Below are 22,072 nucleotides of genomic sequence, written 5' to 3' on the forward strand. Positions count from 1 at the left end.
GACAACTATTCACAAACCAAAATAGCCCAGAGGCAGCCCACGGTGACATTAAAGAACCTACAGCAACCCAGTGGAGCAAAAATATGGAGAATATCCACATGGAAAGAATCACTGTTAAGAACAGCATACCCAAGTACCTGAGATGCCAGAAGAAAACTTTTGGAGTAAAGAAGAATGGTATAGGCTATCAGCATGGTTCATTGACAGGAACTGCTGTGGTTACCAGTATCCTGGTCCACAGAGAACACAGGCATCTCTTGCCACTGAGGTAACCAATAGCCTCAACCACTTTAACAATCCTCTGTTAAAAGAGGGGCTGCACACTCCTCCCCTTCAAGAAGTGGCCACTGTTGAAAGTAGAGGTGCTCCTTTCTCAAAATGTATACCCATCTCTTCCAACCCTGAGTACATGCACTGACCCTGGAAGTGTGGGTACTTCACAAATGACCATACTCCAGACCTGGGCTCTGTGACTACAATAGGCCGGATCATGTTTCATATACCACAGCCATTGCCATAGTGAGTTAGATTGTACTGCAAGACTCAGAGCCAAGTCCTCTCTGTGGATGCCCATCCTCTAGACGCAAGTTCAGCTACTCTACAGAGAGCTACACAACCTGAAGTTCTGCTGTAACTTCAGGGCCATTTTAACTCTGCATACACTTGTGCACCCATTCTCTGCTCCTCTGCTGCTTTACAAACACCCTTTCCTTGAATACTGTTACAAACTTGGCAATGGGGGAGTCTGTGCCCCAGGTACCAGTTCTATTATCACCCTGGCTTCCAGAGCCATAGTCCCTTCATGTTTGCCCATGCTTCAGGCCTAACTTCAGCTGTCTGGCCACTCCATCAGATATCAGTACCACCACCACTACAAATGAGTGCACAAGACAGATACACTTCCAGGACAGATTTCTCCTTAGTCACAACTTCTCTGGTATGAGAAAAGGAATTCACAAGGACATTAAAAACTATCATCATCAAAGACCCTAACAACACTTGCTGCCACTGTGAACATATACATTGTTGACTGCTGAGGATACCCTGAAATCTTTATCAACACTGACCTCAGTTACCAGAGCAGCACAGAGACTACATTTCTGGCATCCTCACTGGTGTCAGAAAAGTTGCACTTCATCCAGCAAGTTCCCTTGAAACATCCCTAGACAAAGGTCTTTCCACATGGAAACTAACATATAAAGTCTGCAAGAGGTCCAACAAATGTGCAGACATCAATGTAAAAGCAAAAAGAAATATGGAAAGCCAATAAGATTTAACATCATGAAAAGAACACCATGATTACCCAGTAACTAATCCCCCTAAAAATGGAGATACAGAAACAGTATGACAAAGAATTAAAAATAATTGTTTTGTGGAAGCTCAGTGAACTTCAATAAAATGCAGACAAATAATTCAATTAAATAAGAAAAATAATAAGCAACCAAAATGATGAGAGAAATCGAAATTATAAAAAGAACAAACAAAACTTTTAGAGCTGAAAAAATACAATGCAATAGAAAGCATCAAAGCAGAATTAGTCAAGCAGAAAAAAAATCTGTAAATTTGAAGACAGGCTATTTTAAAATACAAAGGAGAACAAATAAAAGAAGAATAAAAATGAATGAAGAAATCTTATGGGCTTTATTGGATAGCATCAAATACAAATATTCAAGTTATAAGAGTTTAAGAAGGTGAGGAAAGAGACCAGAGGTAGAAAGCTCATCTAAAGAAATGATAGCAGAAAACTTTCCAAACCTGAGAAAGATAAAAATTATTCAGGTACAGGAAGGTCCAAAATCTTTAGTCAGATTAAGTCCAAAAAAGACTACACCAACACATAATTAAATTATCAAAAAACAAATAAAAAGAGGGGACCCTGAAAGCACCAAGAGAAAAGAAGCAAATCATACATAAGGTAGTTCCAATAAGACTAGCAGTGCACTTCTCAGCAGAAACCTTACAGTCCATGACTAAATGGTATGATATATTCAAACTGCTGAAGGGAAAAACAACCTGCCAACCAAAAATAAGTTTTATCCAGTGATATGGTTTGGCTTTGTGTTCCCACTCAAATCTTTCCTCAAATTGTAATCCCTATAATCCTCACACATCAAGGGCAGGAGCAGGTGGAGGTAATTGGATCATGGGGGTGGTTTCCCCCATGCTGTTCTCATGATAGTAAGTGAGTCCCACAAGGTGTCATGGTTGTGTAAGTGTCTGGCATTTCCCCTGCTTGCACTCAGTCCATCCTGTCACCTTGCAAAGAAGGTGCCTGCTTCTTCTTTGCCTTTCACCATGATTGAAAGTTTCCTGAAGCCTCCCCAGCAATGAAGAACTGTGAGTCAATTAAACCTCTTCTCTTTATAAATTACCCAGTCTCGGGTATTTCTTCATAGCAGTGTGAGAACAGACTGATACATCCAGCAAAGCTGTCTTTTACATATGAGACAAGATACATACTTTCCCAGATGAATAAAACCTGAGGAAGTTCATCATCACCAGACTTTTTCAAGAAATGCTAAAGGGAGCCGAAAGGATACTAATGAGTCACACAAAAACTCTGAAAATACAAAACCCACTGGTAAAAGTAAGTAAACAATCAAATTCAGAATACTCTAATAATGTAATAATACTGTGTAAATCACTTGTATCTTTAGTATAAAGGTTGAAAGGCAAAACTATTAAAATAATAATAGCTAAGATAATTTGTTAAGGGGTAAAATAAAAATAAGTAAATTGTGACATCAAAAACATAAAATGGGGGGTGGAATGAAAGCATATATTTATTTTATGCAATAAAAGTTAAGTTGTTATCTGCTTAAAATGGCCTGTAATAACTGCAAATTGTTTTATGTAAGAATTCTGGTAAGCAAAATGCAAAACCTGTAGTAGGTACTCAAAAGATTAAAAGCTAGGAACCAAAACATATCACTGGAAAAAATCACCTAATCAGTAAAGAAGACAGCCAAAAAATGAAGAAAGGAACAAAGAATCTGAGAAACAACAGCAACAATAACAAAATAGCAGTAGTAAGTCCTTACATATTAATAATGATCTTCAATATAAATGGATTACATTCTCCAATGAAAATATATAAGGGAGCTGAATAGGTCTTTAAAAAAAAAAAAAAAAAAAAGGCACCAAGATCTAACTATATGCTGCCTACAAGAGCCTCACTTTACCTCTAAAAACCGTGTATAAAAGTGAAAGGATGCGAAAAGATATTCTATGCAAACAGAAACCAAAAGATAGCAGGGATAGCTAAACTTAGATACAGTAGTTGTTAAGTCAAAAACTACAAAAAGAGAAAAAGGACATCATTATATGATAAAGGGATCACTTCATTATGCAGATACAAAAATTATAAATATGCACCTAACATCAGAACTCCTAAGCATATAAACCAAATATCAACAGATCTGAAGAGAAAGAGCCAGCAATACAATAATGGAAGGTGACTTCAATATTCAACTTTCAACAAGGAATACATCATCTAGAGAAGAAAAATAATAAGGAAACACTGGACTTGAACTATACTCTTTAGAGCAAATGGACAAAACAGACATATGCAAACCATTCCATCCTACAGCAGCAGAATACATTTTCTTCTCAAGGGAACATGGAACATTCCCCAGGATAGATCATAAGCCAGGCTACAAAATAAGTCTTAACACGTGTAAGAAGATTAAAATGATCAAGTCATCTTTTTTTTTTTGAAGATTTTCTTTCTTCACTTCTCCATTTATCTGCCAGATTTCCAAAATAATATCATTCATGATAGCTTTGTATCAAAGTCAAAAAAGTATTTCACTGACATAAAATATTTAAGACTAAGCATCATGCTTGGAATATGCTCAGATTAGTATAGCGTAATATAAAAATTAAGCCTATGTTATTTGTGGGTTTTTTTCTCAGCAAATAGGTTGTATTTTCCAGTCAGGTGACTGAGTAATGGACAATGTCACAGAAATACTGCCTTTAGATCTCTGAAATCTGCCAGCTGATGACTATCTCTATAATAATGAGCTACCTATCTCCTTTTTAAATCTCGAGACAGCTTTGAAAATTGGAAAATTGGAAACCTTTCAAATATTTTGGCTTATTGCCTACATTTTCATGACAGATAATTATATGTCCATGGGGTAATATTAACCACTAAGAATGAGTGTTTTGAAAAAGTTTTAAATTGCTGAGTCTTTCCAGGGAATAGTATATGAAAAAATTAGAATAAAAAGTAAAGGCAAGGAAAGTTATAAATAGTAAAATAAAAAGCAATAGGTTACACTTCTTTAACAAGTTTACATAAAAAAAAAATTGAGTCAAAGTCTCATTCTGTTGCCCAGGCTGGTCTTGAATTCCTGGGTTCAAGCCATCCTCCCACCTCATCTTTCTGAGTGGCTGGGATTACAGGCATGTGCCGCAGTGTCCAGCTTTTTACATTTTGAAAATACTTCTTTTTTCAGATTCAACAAAATCTGCCTGTGGACTTGTTTAATCCTATTAAATTAATTTTCTTCTCTACATTTACATTTAAAATGCTTTCTTGGCCAGACATGGTGGCTTATGCCTGTAATCCCAACACTTTGGGAGGCTGAGGTGGGCGGATCATGAGGTCAGGAGATCGAGACCATCCTGGCTAACACGGTGAAACCCTATGTCTACTAAAAATACAAAAAATTACCTGGGCGTGGTGGCGGGCGCCTGTAGTCCCAGCTACTTGGAAGGCTGAGGCAGGAGAGTGGCGTGAACCCAGGAGACAGAGCTTGCAGTGAGCCGAGATCGCGCCATTGCACTCCGGCCTGGGTGACAGAGCGAGACTCCGTCTCAAAAAACAAAACAAAACAAAAAAAATGTATTCTTATGTGCTTATATATTTGCAGCATACTCCTTTCTAAAGGGATTTTTTTTTTTTTAAAAAAAGGAAGTAGTCAGAACTAGAGTAAAATGTTCATTATAGTTGTTTTGAGAGTTTTCATTTCTGAAAGGTATTTATTTTTTCTACTTGGCATGTAAGCAATTTTTTTTGAAAACAACATTTCAGAGGAACAGGATAGTGAACCAATGAATTAATACTTTTCAATCTTGTTTTTGTACATTTTATTTTATTAGTTCCTTATAAACATATTAGTGCTTGAGTGAATATAAACATATTAGGGCCTGATAAAGTAACTATGTGAAAATTAGCCCCATAGCCAGATTCCCCTTTCATCTTCCACAGAGCATTATACTAACAGGTTCTAAAAATTAAAAATATGAAACAGATGAACTCATTGTATTTAAGCTTAAGATGTTTTTTGAAAATCGCTCAAAATTTGATAAGAAATCATATGTTTTTAAGATGAAAAGAACAAGTCAGAAGCCTGTTATTCCATAAATATTATTAAATGCTTATAATAAAATATGAATAAAATGTTTTAAATACTTATATTTATTGATTTAGCCTTATGTATTACGTGAGAATTTCCTTTTTTTAATGTTAGTCATGTACAGGGACTGTAGAGATAAAATCAAAGTAAAAGATAAAGTCTTTAGGTATCTGCTCAATTTTGTTGTGAACCTAACCACTTAAAAGATGAAGTCGGGGGCGGAGCAAGATGGCCGAATAGGAACAACTCCAGTCTCCAACTCCCAGTGCGAGCGACACAGAAGACCGGTGATTTCTGCATTTTCAACTGAGGTACTGGGTTCATCTCACTGGGGAGTGCCAGACGATCGGTGCTGGTCAGCTGCTGCAGCCCGACCAGCGAGAGCTGAAGCAGGGCGAGGCATTGCCTCACCTGGGAAGCGCAAGGGGGAAGGGAATCCCTTTTCCTAGCCAGGGGAACTGAGACACACAACACCTGGAAAATTGGGTAACTCCCACCCCAATACTGCGCTTTAAGCAAACAGGCACACCAGGAGATCATATCCCACACCTGGCCGGGAGGGTCCCACACCCACGGAGCCTCCCTCATTGCTAGCACAGCAGTCTGTGATCTACTGGCAAGGCAGCAGCGAGGCTGGGGGAGGGGCGCCCGCCATTGCTGAGGCTTAAGTAGGTAAACAAAGCTGCTGGGAAGCTCGAACTGGGTGGAGCTCACAGCAGCTCAAGGAAACCTGCCTGTCTCTGTAGACTCCACCTCTGGGGACAGGGCACAGTAAACAATAACAAAGGCAGCAGAACCCTCTGCAGATGCAAACGACTCTGTCTGACAGCTTTGAAGAGAGCAGTGGATCTCCCAACACGGAGGTTGAGATCTGAGAAGGGACAGACTCCCTGCTCAAGTGGGTCCCTGACCCCTGAGTAGCCTAACTGGGAGACATCCCCCACTAGCGGCAGTCTGACACCCCACACCTCACAGGGTGGAGTACATCCCTGAGAGGAAGCTTCCAAAGCAAGAATCAGACAGGTACACTCGCCGTTCAGAAATATTCTATCTTCTGCAGCCTCTGCTGCTGATACCCAGGCAAACAGGGTCTGGAGTGGACCTCAAGCAATCTCCAACAGACCTACAGCTGAGGGTCCTGACTGTTAGAAGGAAAACTATCAAACAGGAAGGACACCTACACCAAAACCCCATCAGTACATCACCATCATCAAAGACCAGAGGAAGATAAAACCACAAAGATGGGGGAAAAGCAGGGCAGAAAAGCTGGAAATTCAAAAAATAAGAGCGCATCTCCCCCGGCAAAGGAGCGCAGCTCATCGCCAGCAACGGATCAAACCTGGACGGAGAATGACTTCGACGAGATGAGAGAAGAAGTCTTCAGTCCATCAAATTTCTCAGAGCTAAAGGAGGAATTACGTACCCAGCGCAAAGAAACTAAAAACCTTGAAAAAAAAGTGGAAGAATTGATGGCTACAGTAATTAATGCAGAGAAGGTCATAAACAAAATGAAAGAGACGAAAACCATGACACGAGAAATACGTGACAAATGCACAAGCTTCAGTAACCGACTCGATCAACTGGAAGAAAGAATGTCAGCGATTGAGGATCAAATGAATGAAATGAAGTGAGAAGAGAAACCAAAAGAAAAAAGAAGAAAAAGAAATGAACAAAGCCTGCAAGAAGTATGGGATTATGTAAAAAGACCAAATCTACGTCTGATTGGGGTGCCTGAAAGTGAGGGGGAAAATGGAACCAAGTTGGAAAACACTCTTCAGGATATCATCCAGGAGAACTTCCCCAACCTAGTAGGGCAGGCCAACATTCAAATCCAGGAAATACAGAGAACGCCACAAAGATACTCCTCGAGAAGAGCAACTCCAAGACACATAATTGCCGGATTCACCAAAGTTGAAATGAAGGAAAAAATCTTAAGGGCAGCCAGAGAGAAAGGTCGGGTTACCCACAAAGGGAAGCCCATCAGACTAACAGCAGATCTCTTGGCAGAAACTCTGCAAGCCAGAAGAGAGTGGGGGCCAATATTCAACATTCTTAAAGAAAAGAATTTTAAACCCAGAATTTTATATCCAGCCAAACTAAGTTTCATAAGTGAAGGAGAAATAAAATCCTTTACAGATAAGCAAATGCTTAGAGATTTTGTCACCACCAGGCCTGCCTTACAAGAGACCCTGAAGGAGGCACTAAACATGGAAAGGAACAACCGGTACCACCCATTGCAAAAACATGCCAAAATGTAAAGGCCATCGAGGCTAGGAAGAAACTGCATCAACTAACGAGCAAAATAACCAGTTAATATCATAATGGCAGGATCAAGTTCACACATAACAATCTTAACCTTAAATGTAAATGGACTAAATGCTCCAATTAAAAGACACAGACTGGCAAACTGGATAGAGTCAAGACCCATCAGTCTGCTGTATTCAGGAGACCCATCTCACACGCAGAGACATACATAGGCTCAAAATAAAGGGATGGAGGAAGATTTACCAAGCAAATGGAGAACAAAAAAAAGCAGGGGTTGCAATACTAGTCTCTGATAAAACAGACTTTAAACCATCAAAGATCAAAAGAGACAAAGAAGGCCATTACATAATGGTAAAGGGATCAATTCATCAGGAAGAGCTAACTATCCTAAATATATATGTACCCAACACAGGAGCACCCAGATTCATAAAGCAAGTCCTTAGAGACTTACAAAGAGACTTAGACTCCCATACAATAATAATGGGAGACTTCAACACTCCACTGTCAACATTAGACAGATCAACGAGACAGAAAGTTAACAAGGATATCCAGGAATTGAACTCATCTCTGCAGCAAGCAGACCTAATAGACATCTATAGAACTCTCCACCCCAAATCAACAGAATATACATTCTTCTCAGCACCACATCGTACTTACTCCAAAATTGACCACGTAATTGGAAGTAAAGCACTCCTCAGCAAATGTACAAGAACAGAAATTATAACAAACTGTCTCTCAGACCACAGTGCAATCAAACTAGAACTCAGGACTAAGAAACTCAATCAAAACCGCTCAACTACATGGAAACTGAACAACCTGCTCCTGAATGACTACTGGGTACATAACGAAATGAAGGCAGAAATAAAGATGTTCTTTGAAACCAATGAGAACAAAGATACAACATACCAGAATCTCTGGGACACATTTAAAGCAGTGTGTAGAGGGAAATTTATAGCACTAAATGCCCACAAGAGAAAGTAGGAAAGATCTAAAATTGACACTCTAACATCGCAATTAAAAGAACTAGAGAAGCAAGAGCAAACACATTCGAAAGCCAGCAGAAGGCAAGAAATAACTAAGATCAGAGCAGAACTGAAGGAGATAGAGACACAAAAAACCCTCCAAAAATCAATGAATCCAGGAGTTGGTTTTTTGAAAAGATCAACAAAATTGACAGACCACTAGCAAGACTAATAAAGAAGAAAAGAGAGAAGAATCAAATCGACGCAATTAAAAATGATAAAGGGGATATCACCACCGACCCCACAGAAATACAAACTACCATCAGAGAATACTATAAACACCTCTACGCAAATAAACTGGTAAATCTAGAAGAAATGGATAATTTCCTGGACACTTACACTCTTCCAAGACTAAACCAGGAAGAAGTTGAATCCCTGAATAGACCAATAGCAGGCTCTGAAATTGAGGCAATAATTAATAGCCTACCAACCAAAAAAAGTCCAGGACCAGATGGATTCACAGCTGAATTCTACCAGAGGTACAAGGAGGAGCTGGTACCATTCCTTCTGAAACTATTCCAATCAATAGAAAAAGAGGGAATCCTCCCTAACTCATTTTATGAGGCCAACATCATCCTGATACCAAAGCCTGGCAGAGACACAACAAAAAAAGAGAATTTTAGACCAATATCCCTGATGAACATCGATGCAAAAATCCTCAATAAAATACTGGCAAACCGGATTCAGCAACACATCAAAAAGCTTATCCACTACGATCAAGTGGGCTTCATCCCTGGGATGCAAGGCTGGTTCAACATTCGCAAATCAATAAACATAATCCAGCATATAAACAGAACCAAAGACAAGAACCACATCATTATCTCAATAGATGCAGAAAAGGCTTTTGACAAAATTCAACAGCCCTTCATGCTAAAAACGCTCAATAAATTCGGTATTGATGGAACGTACCTCAAAATAATAAGAGCTATTTATGACAAACCCACAGCCAATATCATACTGAATGGGCAAAAACTGGAAAAATTCCCTTTGAAAACTGGCACAAGACAGGGATGCCCTCTCTCACCACTCCTATTCAACATAGTGTTGGAAGTTCTGGCTAGGGCAATCAGGCAAGAGAAAGAAATCAAGGGGATTCAGTTAGGAAAAGAAGAAGTCAAATTGTCCCTGTTTGCAGATGACATGATTGTATATGTAGAAAACCCCATTGTCTCAGCCCAAAATCTCCTTAAGCTGATAAGCAATTTCAGCAAAGTCTTAGGATACAAAATTAATGTGCAAAAATCACAAGTATTCTTATACACCAGTAACAGACAAACAGAGAGCCAAATCAGGAATGAACTTCCATTCACAATTGCTTCAAAGAGAATAAAATACCTAGGAATCCAACTTACAAGGGATGTAAAGGGCCTCTTCAAGGAGAACTACAAACCACTGCTCAGTGAAATAAAAGAAGACACAAACAAATGGAAGAACATACCATGCTCATGGATAGGAAGAATCAATATCATGAAAATGGCCATACTGCCCAAGGTAATTTGTAGATTCAATGCCATCCCCATGAAGCTACCAATGAGCTTCTTCACAGAATTGGAAAAAACTGCTTTAAAGTTCATATGGAACCAAAAAGAGCCCGCATCTCCAAGACAATCCTAAGTCAAAAGAACAAAGCTGGAGGCATCACGCTACCTGACTTCAAACTATACTACAAGGCTACAGTAACCAAAACAGCATGGTACTGGTACCAAAACAGAGATATAGACCAATGGAACAGAACAGAGTCCTCAGAAATAATACCACACATCTACAGCCATCTGATCTTTGACAAACCTGAGAGAAACAAGAAATGGGGAAAGGATTCCCTATTTAATAAATGGTGCTGGGAAAATTGGCTAGCCATAAGTAGAAAGCTGAAACTGGATCCTTTCCTTACTCCTTATACGAAAATTAATTCAAGATGGATTAGAGACTTAAATGTTAGACCTAATACCATAAAAATCCTAGAGGAAAACCTAGGTAGTACCATTCAGGACATAGGCATGGGCAAAGACTTCATGTCTAAAACACCAAAAGCAACGGCAGCAAAAGCCAAAATTGACAAATGGGATCTCATTAAACTAAAGTGCTTCTGCACAGCAAAAGAAACTACCATCAGAGTGAACAGGCAACCTACAGAATGGGAGAAAATTTTGCAATCTACTCATCTGACAAAGGGCTAATATCCAGAACCTACAAAGAACTCAAACAAATTTACAAGAAAAAAACAAACAACCCCATCAAAAAGTGGGCAAAGGATATGAACAGACATTTCTCAAAAGAAGACATTCATACAGCCAGCAGACACATGAAAAAATGCTCATCATCACTGGCCATCAGAGAAATGCAAATCAAAACCACAATAAGATACCATCTCACACCAGTTAGAATGGCGATCGTTCAAAAGTCAGGAAACAACAGTTGCTGGAGAGGATGTGGAGAAATAGGAACACTTTTACACTGTTGGTGGGATTGTAAACTAGTTCAACCATTATGGAAAACAGTATGGCGATTCCTCAAGGATCTAGAACTAGATGTACCATATGACCCAGCCATCCCATTACTGGGTATATACCCAAAGGATTATAAATTATGCTGCTATAAAGACACATGCACACGTATGTTTATTGCAGCACTATTCACAATAGCAAAGACTTGGAATCAACTCAAATGTCCATCAGTGACAGATTGGATTAAGAAAATGTGGCACATATACACCATGGAATACTATGCAGCCATAAAAAATGATAAGTTTGTGTCCTTTGTAGGGACATGGATGCAGCTGGAAACCATCATTCTTAGCAAACTAGCACAAGAACAGAAAACCAAACACCGCATGTTCTCACTCATAGGTGGGAACTGAACAATGAGATCACTTGGACTCGGGAAGGGGAACATCACACACCGGGGCCTATCATGGCGAGGGAGGAGGGGGGAGGGATTGCATTGGGAGTTATACCTGATGTAAATGTCGAGTTGATGGGTGCAGCACACCAACATGGCACAAGTATACATATGTCACAAACCTGCACGTTATGCACATGTACCCTACAACTTAAAGTATAATAATAATAAATAAATTTAAAAAAAAAGATGAAGTCTATTTTTGAAAAAGAAACTTTATCCTTAAGAAGTTTATAATCTAAGTAAGAATATTCACTATACAAGATAGTTCTGTCATAAAGATACAAATCAGATGGTATAATAATTTTGGTCCTAATTTGGCTATCTTTGGAAATTCCTTTTTAGTTAATCTTACCTTTTTAATTTTTTTTTTATTATTATACTTTAAGTTCTAGGATACATGTGCACAACGTGCAGGTTTGTTACATATGTATACATGTGCCATGTTGGTGTGCTGCACCCATTAACTTGTGATTTACATAGGTATAGCTCTCCTAATGCTATCCCTCTCCTCACGCCCCTCCCCACAATAGGCCCCGGTATGTGATGTTCCCCTTCCTGTGTCCAGGTGATCTCATTGTTCAATTCCCACCTATGAGTGAGAACATGCAGTGTTTAGTTTTCTGTTCTTGCTATATTTTGCTGAGAATGATGATTTCCAGCTGCATCCATGTCCCTACAAAGGTCACGAACTCATCCTTTTTTATGGCTGCGTAGTATTCCATGGTGTATATGTGCCACATTTTCTTAATCCATTCTGTCACTGATGGACATTTGGGTTGATTCTAAGTCTTTGCTATTGTGAATAGTGCCGCAATAAACATACGTGTGCATGTGTCTTTATCGCAGCATGATTTATATTCCTTTGGGTATATACCCAGTAATGGGATGGCTGGGTCGAATGGTATTTCTAGTTCTATATCCTTGAGGAATCGCCACACTGTTTTGCACAATGGTTGAACTAGTTTACAATCCCACCAACAGTGTAAAAGTGTTCCCGTTTCTCCACATCCTCTCCAGCACCTGTTGTTTCCTGATTTTTTTAATGATTGCCTTTCTAGCTGGTGTAAGATGGTATCTCATTGTGGTTTTGATTTGCATTTCTCTGATGGCCAGTGATGATGAGCATTTTTTCATGTGTCTGTTAACGGTATGAATATCTTCTTTTGAGAAGTGTCTGTTCATATCCTTTGCCTACTTTTTGATGGGGTTGTTTGTTTTTTTCTTGTAAATTTGTTTGAGTTCTCTGTAGGTTCTGGATATTAGCCCTTTGTCAGATGAGTAGATTGCAAAAATTTTCTCCCATTGTGTAGGTTGCCTGTTCACTCTGATGGTAGTTTCTTTTGCTGTGCAGAAGCTCTTTAGTTTAATTAGATCCCATTTGTCAATTTTGGCTTTTGTTGCTGTTGCTTTTGGTGTTTTAGGCATGAAGTCCTTGCCCATGCCTATGTCCTGAATGGTATTAGCTAGATTTTCTTCTAGGGTTTTTATGGTTTTAGGTCTAACATTTAAGTCTCTAATCCATCTTGAATTAATTTTCGTATAAGGAGTAAGGAAAGGATCCAGTTTCAGCTTTCTACTTATGGCTAGCCAATTTTCTCAGCACCATTTATTAAGTAGGGAATCCTTTCTCCATTTCTTGTTTTTGTTAGGTTTGCCAAAGATCAGATGGCTGTAGATGTGTGGTATTATTTCAGAGGGCTCTGTTCTATTCCATTGGTCTATATCTCTGTTTTGGTACCAGTACCATGCTGTTTTGGTTACTGTAGCCTTGTAGTATAGTTTGAAGTCAGGTAGCGTGATGCCTCCAGCTTTGTTCTTTTGGCTTAGGATTGTCTTGGCATTGCGGGCTCTTTTTTGGTTCAATATGAACTTTAAAGCAGTTTTTTCCAATTCTGCAAAGAAAGTCATTGGTAGCTTAATGGGGATGGCATTGAATCTATAAATTACCTTGGACAGTATGGCTATTTTCACAATATTGATTCTTCCTATCCATGAGCATAGTATGCTGTTCCATTTGTTTGTGTCCTCTTTTATTTCACTGAGCAGTGGTTTGTAGTTCTCCTTGAAGAGGTCCTTTACATCCCTTGTAAGTTGGATTCCTAGGTATTTTATTCTCTTTGAAGCTATTGTGAATGGGAGTTTATTCATGATTTAGCTCTCTGTTTGTCTGTTACTGGTGTATAAGAATGCTTGTGATTTTTGCACAGTGATTTTGTATCCTGAGACTTTGCTGAAGTTGCTGATCACCTTAAGGAGATTTTGGGCTGAGACAATGGGGTTTTCTACATATACAATCATGTCATCTGCAAACAGGGACAATTTGACTTCTTCTTTTCCTAACCTAATACCCTTGATTTCTTTCTCTTGCCTGATGGCCCTAGCCAGAAATTCCACCACTATGTTGAATTGGAGTGGTGAGGGAGGGCATCCCTGTCTTGTGCCAGTTTTCAAAGGGGATGCTTCCAGTTTTTGCCCATTCAGTATGATATTGGCTGTGGGTTTGTAATAAATAGCTCTTACTATTTTGAGATACGTCCCACCAATACCTAATTTATTGAGAGTTTTTAGCATATAGGGCTGTTGAATTTTGTCAAAAGTCCTTTCTGCATCTATTGAGATAATCATATGATTTTTGTCTTTGATTCTATCTATATGCTGGATTACGTTTATTGATTTGTGTATGTTGAACCAGCCTTGCATCCCAGGGAGGAAGCCCACTTGATCGTAGTGGATAAGCTTTTTGATGTGCTGCTGGAATTGGTTTGCCAGTATTTTACTGAGGATTTTTGCATCGATGTTCATCAGGGATATTGGTCTAAAATTCTCTTTTTTTGTTGTGTCTCTGCCAGGCTTTGGTGTCAGGATGATGCTGGCCTCATAAAATGAGTTAGGGAGGATTCCCTCTTTTTCTATTGATTGGAATGGTTTCAGAAGGAATGGTACCAGCTCCTCCTTATACCTCTGGTAGAATTCGGATGTGAATCCATCTGGTCCTGGACTTTTTTTCGTTGATAGGCTATTAATTATTGCCTCGATTTCAGAGCCTGCTATTGGTCTATTCAGGGATTCAACTTCTTCCTGTTTTATTCTTGGGAGTGTAAGTGTCCAGGAAATTATCCATTTCTTCTTGGTTTTCTCGTTTATTTGCGTAGAGGTGTTTATAGTGTTCTCTGATGCTAGTTTGTATTTCTGTGGGGTTGGTGGTGATATCCCCTTTATCATTTTGTATTGTGTCTATTTTATTCTTCTCTCTTTTCTTCTTTATTAGTCTTGCTAGCAATCTATCAATTTTGTTGATCTTTTCAAAAAACCAGCTCCTGGATTCATTGATTTTTGGGGGGTTTTTTTGTGTCTCTATCTCCTTCAGTTCTGCTCTGATCTTAGTTATTTCTTGCCTTCTGCCAGCTTTTGAATGTGTTTGTTCTTGCTTCTCTAGTTCTTTTAATTGCGATGTTAGAGTGTCAATTTTAGATCTTTCCTGCTTTCTCTTGTGGGCATTTAGTGCTATAAATTTCCCTCTACACACTGCTTTAAATGTGTCCCAGAGATTCTGGTATGTTGTATCTTTGTTCTCATTGGTTTCAAAGAACATCTTTATTTCTGCCTTCATTTCGTTATGTACCCAGTAGTCATTCAGGAGCAGGTTGTTCAGTTTCCATGTAGTTGAGCGGTTTTGATTGAGTTTCTTAGTCCTGAGTTCTAGTTTGATTGCACTGTGGTCTGAGAGACAGTTTGTTATAATTTCTGTTCTTGTACATTTGCTGAGGAGTGCTTTACTTCCAACTATGTGGTCGATTTTGGAATAAGTGTGATGTGGTGCTGAGAAGAATGTATATTCTGTTGATTTGGGGTGGAGAGTTCTGTAGATGTTTATTCGGTCTGCTTGCTGCAGAGATGAGTTCAATTCCTGGATATCCTTGTTAACTTTCTGTCTCATTGATCTGTCTAATGTTGACAGTGGAGTGTTGAAGTCTCCCATTATTATTGTATGAGAGTCTAAGTCTCTTTGTAAGTCTCTAAGGACTTGCTTTATGAATCTGGGTGCTCCTGTATTGGGTACATATATATTTAAGAGAGTTAGCTCTTCCTGATGAATTGATCCCTTTACCATTATGTAATGGCCTTCTTTGTCTCTTTTGATCTTTGATGGTTTAAAGTCTGTTTTATCAGAGACTAGTATTGCAACCCCTGCTTTTTCTTGTTCTCCATTTGCTTGGTAGATCTTCCTCCATCCCTTTATTTTGAACCTATGTATGTCTCTGCGTGTGAGATGGGTCTCCTGAATACAGCAGACTGATGGGTCTTGACTCTATCCAGTTTGCCAGTCTGTGTCTTTTAATTGGAGCATTTAGTCCATTTACATTTAAGGTTAAGATTGTTATGTGTGAACTTGATCCTGCCATTATGATATTAACTGGTTATTTTGCTCGTTAGTTGAGGCAGTTTCTTCCTAGCCTCGATGGCCTTTACATTTTGGCATGTTTTTGCAATGGGTGGTACTGGTTGTTCCTTTCCATGTTTAGTGCCTCCTTCAGGGTCTCTTGTAAGGCAGGCCTGGTGGTGACAAAATCTCTAAGCATTTGCTAATCTGTAAAGGATTTTATTTCTCCTTCACTTAAGAAACTTAGTTTGGCTGGGTATGAAATTCTGGGTTGAAAACTCTTTTCTTAAGAATGTTGAATATTGGCCCCCACTCTCTTCTGGCTTGGAGAGTTTCTGCCGAGAGATCTGCTGTTAGTCTGATGGGCTTCCCTTTGTGGGTAACCCGATCTATCTCTCTGACTGCCCTTAAGACTTTTTCCTTCATTTCAACTTTGGTGAATCTGACAATTATATGTCTTGGAGTTGCTCTTCTCGAGGAGTATCATTGTGGCTTTCTCTGTATTTCCTGAATTTGAATGTTTGCCTGCCTTACTAGGTTAGGGAAGTTCTCCTGGATGATATCCTGCAGAGTGTTTTCCAACTTGGTTCCATTTTCCCTGTCACTTTCAGGCACACCAATCAGACGTAGATTTGGTCTCTTCACATAATCCCATATTTCTTAGAGGCTTTGTTCATTTCTTTTTACTCTTTTTTTCTCTACACTTCTCTTCTTGCTTCATTTCATTCATCTGATCTTCAATTAGTGATACTCTTTCTTCTAGTTGATCAAGTCGGTTACTGAAGCTTGTGCATTTGTCACGTAGTTCTTGTGTCATGGTTTTCATCTCTTTCAGTTCTTTTATGGTCTTCTCTGCATTGATGATTCTAGTTATCCATTCATCCATTCTTTTTCCAAAGTTTTTAGTTTCTTTGCGCTGGTTGCATAGTTCCTCCTTTAGCTCTGAGAAGTTTGATCGACTGAAGCCTTCTTCTCTCAACTCGTCAAAGTCATTCTTCATCCAGCTTTGTTCCGTTGTTGGAGATGAGCTGCACTCCTTTGGAGGGTGAGATAGGCTCTGATTTTTTGAATTTCCAGCTTTTCCGCACTGCTTTTTCCCCATCTTTGTGGTTTTATCTGCCTTTGGTCTTTGGTGATGGTGATGTACTGATGGGATTTTGGTGTGGGTTTCCTTTATGTTTGTTAGTTTTCCTTCTAACAGTCAGAACCCTCAGTTGCAGGTCTGTTGGAGTTTGCTTGAGGTCCCTCCAGACCCTGTTTGCCTGGGTATCAGCAGTGGAGGCTGTGGAAGATAGAATATTGCTGAACAGCAAGTGTTGCTGTCTGATTCTTGCTCTGGAAGCTTCATCTCAGAGGTGTACCCAGCTGTGTGAAGTGTGAGGTGTCAGTCTGCACCTAGTGGGGAATGTCTCCCAGTTAGGCTACTCAGGAGTCAGCGACTCACTTGAGCAGGCAGTCTGTCCATTCTCAGATCTCATCCTCCATGCTGGGAGAACCACTGCTCTCTTCAAAGCTGTCAGACAGGGACATTTACATCTGCAGAGGTTTCTGCTGCTTTTTGTTTAGCTATGCCCTGTCTGCAGAGGTGGAGTCTACAGAGGCAGGCAGGACTTCCTGAGCTGTGGTGGGCTCCACCTAATTCGAGCTTCCCGGTAGCTTTGTTTACCTACTTCAGCCTCAGCAATGGCCAGTGCCCCTTCCCCAGCCTCGCTGCTCCCTTGCAGTTAGATCTCAGACTGCTGTGCTAGCTAGCAATGAGGGAGACTCCGTGGGCGTGGGACCCTCTGGGCCAGGTCTGGCATATAATCTCCTGGTGTGCCTTTTGCTAAGACCCTTGGTAAAGTGCAGTATTAGGGTAGGAGTTACGCGATTTTCCAGGTGTTGTGTGTCTCAATTTCCCTTGGCTAGGAAAAGGAATTCCCTTCCCTCTTGCACTTCCCTAGTGAGGCAATGCCTCGCCCTGCTTCATCTCTCACTGGTCGGGCTGCACCTGCTGACCAGCACCGACTGTCCAACATGCCCCAGTGAGATGAACCCAGTACCTCAGTTGAAAATGCAGAAATCACCCATCTTCTGTGTCACTCAATGCTGGGAGCTGGAGGCTAGAGCTGTTCCTTTTTGGCCATCTTGGGCGCTCCCCTCTCTACCTTTTAATTATAGAAAATTTCAAACAGCCACAGAAGTGGAATGGTACAATGAACCTACATGTACCATACTCAGCTTCAACAATCATTCATTTTATATTAGTTACTTTTTTCCTCTTCTCTCCTCTCTCCTCTTTCCTGAGATGTTTCAATGCATGTCATGACATCATGTCATTTCACTCATAATTACTTCAATATGCATCTTTAATAGATAAAAAGTTTAGAAAGCACATAATCATAATGGCATTTTTACATGCAAAAATAGATAGTAATTTCTTGATATTGTCTAATATTTAGGCCTCATTCAAATTCCCTCAGCTGTATAGAATTCATTTTAGCCATACAAGCTCTGAAGGAAATATTTAAGGTTTAAAATTAATTTTATTCTTTTGACACAATAAGAAGACAATTATGAGTGCTAGTTTTCTATGTCCCTCTCTTCTAAAGCAAAATATCAACTGTCATCCTGAACCATCTCTGAATTATCTACACATTCCAAATGGAGTAGCGGTGTTCTCATTTTAACTGAGAGATGTCAGCAGGTGCATCAACTTATAATCTTGTGATAGCAATGTGATGTCATGAAGATTTTCAGCAAAAGAATGCAATTATTGTCAGGTGCCTCAATGCACTAATGGTAATTGCTATCATTTTTAAGGAGAAACAAGAGGAAGGAGAAATCTCACTGAATGAAAAAAATTAACAGCTCTAGGCCATTTTTACATAAATTGCATAAAATTATGCTTGCTTATCTAACTTACCTACAGATTTAATCTAAACCACAAATTATGTTTTAGACTTTGAATATTTGTTACATTTTAAAATATTTTCTCAATATACTTGTAAAATTACAGTGCATATATTTTAATTTTAGTTACTCTTACAATAAGAAATGTATAACACGGCTAAAAATGTACAAAACCTTATGAAATTTTTCACTTGCTGTTTTATCATTTCCCAGCGGGGTAATAGTTTAAGAATTCATAGAGACAATCTTATTCTAGTTAAAAATATATAAATATATGTTGATATTATTTCATAGGACAAAAATTGCCTAATTTTCAACAAAGGTATACTTAATAAATTATTCTACATTACTTTAATGATTGACAATCAATATTTTAAACACAGCATTCTGATAATATGCTTTTAATTTATATATATATTTTCTTGCATTTTTATGCTATTAGGCCATAAATTTTGCATACATAAAAGCTATGTGAGATTCAAAGATAAAAATACAACCTGTTCCCTACCCCACCCAGCCTGGATATGGATACATATTGCTCATATATTGTTTATATATTATAAATGTTGAATGCATTCACTCAGGAAACACAAGTGTTTAAAACTATATCAAGTCCATTCTGATTATCCTCTTATTTGCAATTTTTCTTTTACTAAGTAGCCCCCATAGAAGAAAAGGAATGTTTATTAGGTTTGTGGATCTCAGCAAAATTCTAGGGCATAATAAATTATTTGGAATATAGAGGATTATAAAAAACGTGGAATGTTTCTTATTTAGTAAAAGATAAATCTAGAAACTATGTTTAGAAAGTTTCTGTTTAACTCTTTGAACTAACAAAAGTCATAATGTGTCATTTTTTTCCTTCATAGGAAGGAAATCTACATGCATTTCAAGCAATTCTAGCTTGATGAAGAGAATTCACTCAGATATAAAGTAATATCAATGGAACAAGTTTTAGCAAACCTCCAAAATATAATTTTATAATTTTAATATAGGGACATGGAAATAAAAGTTCAAAATGCATTGAAGAAGATAAATGAATAATGAAAGATTCTCTAAATTTATATTCTCAGATCTCTTTTTTACATATAGCTATTTTTGACCATCTGTGTTTTTAGTTCTTCTGGTGATATAAGTTGTACATTTTCGTACTTCTTTTTTTTTTTTTTTTTTTGAGACAGAGTCTCGCTCTGTCGCCCAGGCTGGAGTGCAGTGGCCAGATCTCAGCTCACTGCAAGCCCCGCCTCCCGGGTTCACGCCATTCTCCTGCCTCAGCCTCCTAAGTAGCTGGGAGTACAGGCGCCCGCCACCTCGCCCGGTTAATTTTTTTTGTATTTTAGTAGAGACGGGGTTTCACTGTGTTAGCCAGGATGGTCTTGATCTCCTGAGCTCGTGATCCGCCCGTCTCGGCCTCCCAAAGTGCTGGGATTACAGGCTTGAGCCACCGCGCCCGGCCTTTTGTATTTCTTAATATGTTACTTCTAAGAAAAATCTATCATTTCTCTACAATATAAGTTAAGAATTACTTTTCTTTTCTTGTTCCACTTCCTACTCCTTAAGAGTTTATTTTCTTTTTATAAATTTGGTTAGTAAAAGTTAAGCTTTATTTCAGTCTCCAACTATTTTAAACTACTATCTTTCAACTACAGACAATGAATGATGAAGTTAGCAACCATTAACTTTTTTTGGAGGGGGAGATGGAGTCTTGCTCTGTTGCCCAGGCTGGAGTGCGGTGGCACGATCTCGGCTCACTGCAACCTCTGAATTCCAGGTTCAAGAGATTCTCTTTTCTCAGCCTCCTGAGTAGCTGGAATTACAGGCCTCTGCCTCTACATCCGGTTAATTTTTGTATTTTTGGTAGAGGTGAGGTTTCACCGTATTGGTAAGGCTGGTCTCGAACTCCTGACTTCAAGTGATTTGCCTGCCTCGGCCTCCCAAACTGTTGGGATCACAGGCGTGAGCCACTGTGCCTGGCCAGCAACCATTAGTTTTTGTCCAGTTTCCTCCCCCTTCCCAAATTCTGATATGCTAGTACTTAAATAATTTCAGTTATTAAAATATATATTAGTTAGAATTACCTTTAAGTTTTTTACTATAGATTCATTCTGAAAGTTGATTTCAATGAATAGACTTTATAATATTATGATTATTTAACTACCATTGACTACATATTCTGGTTGGATTTGTTCATAAAAATATAATTTCTTACATTTTAAAATAACTAAGAGTATATTGGAATGTTTACATCACAAAGAAATAGTAAATGTTTGAGTGGATAGATACCCCATTTACCTTGATGTAATTACTCATTGTATGCTTGTACCAAAATATCTCTTGTACCCCATAAATGTATACACCTACTATGTACCCACAAATGTTAATATATATATTTAATTCTTTACTTCTAGCAAAATTTTGCTCCCTGAAGATGTATATGCACACATGAAGAACAATAGGATTCTACTATCTTAAATGTAATGTCATTTTTAGAATCAAGTCATATTTTTGTTTTATTTCAACAAAGACTTCTTAATGTTCTATTTTTCCAATAATTTAAAACTGCCTTTATTTTTATTTTTATCAAAAAATATCTTTTGTTGTATAACTAATGTACTCTAGCTCTGTTATCACTTTATGTCTTGAATGTTCCAATATGTAATGATACTGTACTAGGTCCCTTGGCCAGCTATTATTCTGAAATTTCTTTTTGTTGTATTCCTATCTTATGTGCAATGTTTCTTGAATTGCAATTAATGCCCAGCCAATTGCTCTTTCTTGAAACTCTCTTTCATTTTGTTCTAGCGAAAATGTCTTCCAATAATTTCAAAGAAAATACATGAAGATACATTTTCTGAATTCTTACATGTCTGAAGTGTCTTTACTTTGCTTTCATATTAGATTGGTAATACTAATGGCCAGACGATTCGATATTCAGAATCATTTTCTGCAAATAGAAGACATTTTACCATTGTCTTTCAGAATTCAGAGTTGCTAATAAGAACAAATGCTGACATTTTGCAGGTAGGGAAGAAGAAAGTGCATGTATTTCTAGGATCTTCTCTTGATTTTTGCTCTGAAATTTAACCCAAAGTATGTAAATACTTGAAATTGCTTTTGCCCTTTGTGATGTATTTAATTCTGAAGACTCTGATCTTTAGTAGCCATAGAACAGTTCATGTTATCTCTTTAATTATTCCCTCTCCTCTCAACTCCTGTTTTTCTGGAAAATACAAATATGGATATTG

This window comes from Chlorocebus sabaeus, chromosome 10 (assembly GCF_047675955.1).
Source record: "Chlorocebus sabaeus isolate Y175 chromosome 10, mChlSab1.0.hap1, whole genome shotgun sequence".
Classification (NCBI taxonomy): Eukaryota; Metazoa; Chordata; class Mammalia; order Primates; family Cercopithecidae; genus Chlorocebus; species Chlorocebus sabaeus.